The sequence below is a fragment of the Penaeus japonicus genome, unplaced genomic scaffold (genome assembly GCF_977035675.1).
Source record: "Penaeus japonicus unplaced genomic scaffold, GWHDUDI00000001_assembly GWHDUDI00000019, whole genome shotgun sequence".
Lineage (NCBI taxonomy): Eukaryota > Metazoa > Arthropoda > Malacostraca > Decapoda > Penaeidae > Penaeus > Penaeus japonicus.
The window spans coordinates 12,191,969-12,194,468 of NW_028234421.1; positions in this window are offsets into that span (position 1 = coordinate 12,191,969).

Here is a 2,500-nt window from a genome sequence, read left to right on the forward strand (position 1 = left end):
TTTATCCTTCCTCTTTTTTCTTTCTCTCTTTTTCTCTGTTTCTCTCTCTTTCTCTCTCTCTCTCTCTCTCTCTTTCTCTCTCTCTTTCTCTTTCCCTCTCTCTTTCTCTCTCTTTCTTTCTCTCTCTCTCTCTCTCTCTCTCTCTCTCTCTCTCTCTCTTCCTCTCTCTCTCTCTCTCATCTGCTTCGCATCCACCTCTCTCTCTCTCTCTCTCTCTCTCTCTCTTCTCTCTCCTCTCTCTCTCACCCTCTCCTCTTTCTTCGTTCTCTCTCTCTGTCTCTATCATTTCTCTCCTTTTCTCGCTTTCTCTCGTTCACGTGGTCTCCCCCTCTCCTCCCTCTCCCTCTCTCTCTCTTTCTCTCTCCTCTCTCACTCTCTCACTCTCTCTCCCGCTATCCGCTCTCTCTCTCTCACTCTCAGACTCCACTCTCCTCTTCCCTCCTTTCACTCCTCTCTCTCTCGTCTCTCTCTCTTCTCCTACACTCTCTCGACTCACAGCTCACATCACATCTCTTTCTGCTCTACTCTCTGCTGTCTCTCTCTCTCCTCCTCTCTCTCTTTCTTTCTCTTCTCTCTCACTCTCTTACTCTCCCTCTCTCTTGCCTTCCTCTCTTCCCTTTCTCTCTTTCTCTCTCCTATCATCTCTTTCCCTCTCTTCTTCTTTCTCTTCTCTCTCCTTTCCTCTCTTTCGTCTCATCTCCTCACACACTTTCTCTTTTTCCTGCTCTCTCGCATTCTCTCACATCGTCTCTCCACGTCCTCTCTGCTCTCTCTTACTCATTCTTTTCTCTCTCCTCAATCTCTCTCTCTCTCCGCTTTCTCGCTCCTCTCTCCTCCATCTCACTCTCATCCTCTCTCTCTCTCAGTCTCATCTCCTCTCTAGCTCTACTCTGCTCAGCATCTCTCTCTCTCTCTCTCTCTCTCTCTCTCTCTCTCTCTCTGACTTTCAAAAGAAGAACATACTAATCTACTGGGTCCTTACTCATGCTGCAGTTTCCTCGTGTTTTCTCATCGGATGACCAAACTGGCACTCCTCTCTTAAGGGTCAATTCTATATCCCCTTATCTCTATATCAAAAATATCTTCATCTCAGAGACTATGAAGATTTTTGGTATAGAAAAATATAGCATATACTATTTCATAATCATGGTCTACATGAATAAAGGATAAATTATGTCTATATATGCGAATAATGTGTGTGTGTTTGCATGACGAGATCAGTCCACGGATTGCGTCATGCGAGCGTGACACAAGACCTAGCGAGTGGTGGCAAGTGGCCAGCGAAGCACATGCTCATTGCTCAGCGCAGTCATTCACTCGCAATGGCGTGCTTCGAAGCAACATATGTTTGTTTGCGTGTGTGTTTGTTTGTTTGTTTGTGTGTGTGTCTGTTTGTGTGTGCGTGTTTGTGTGTGTGTTTGTGTGTGTGTGTGTGTGTTTGTTTGTGTGTGTGTTTGTTTGTGTGTGTGTGTTTGTTTGTGTGTGTGTGTGTTTGTTTGTGTGTGTGTTTGTTTGTTTGTGTGTGTATGTGTGTGTGTGTGTGTGTATATGTAAATAATATATACCGTTTTAATGTAAATAATAATAATGTAGATAATGGTTATATATTATATTATATATATGTATATAAATTATAATATAATACATATATATATAAACATATATATGTATGTATGTTTATATATATATATATATAATTACATTTATATCTATATCTATCTAAATTTCTATCTATCTATAATATATATGATACTAAATAAATATAGATATATATATATATATATATTGTTGTGTTGTGTGGTGTGTGTGTGTGTGTGTGTGTGTGTGTGTGTGTGTGTATGTTTATATAGTAATAGCATTAGCATTATTACTGTCTTTACTGTTATTGTTACTACTATCATCCTTATCATTATTGTTAGTTTTATCATTATTACTATTATTACTACTATTAGCATTATTGTTGTTATCATTGTCATCATTAGTATCATCGTCATTATTATTATTATCATTGTCATTATCATCATTATCATTATCGTTATAGCAGCTTCGATTATTATGATAATAATGATTACTATTTTATCCTTATTTCTATTGTAGTTATTGTTACTGATATTATCATTATACTCATAATTATCATAATGATTATATACTGTATATCACCATTATTGTCTTATTTCATCATTACTATTTTCATTATGACTATCATTACTACCGTTGTCATCATAATCATCATAATGATTATTCCCATCATTATTAGATATGAGACATGAGGAAAGCGAAGTGAATGGGCAAGAAAACATAAGAAATGAAATGACAAATATCTTTCCCTTTAGATGTCTCAGCTCTGCTCTTGACACCCCCCCCCCCACCTCACAGCTGTCACGGTCGCAGCACCAAAACTGTGTCAAGATGATTCAGAAAAGAGAGAGGGGAAAAAATGCCTGACCTCTTGAAGACATGAGCGATTTTATTTTATTTTACTTTAAAAAAACAACAACCA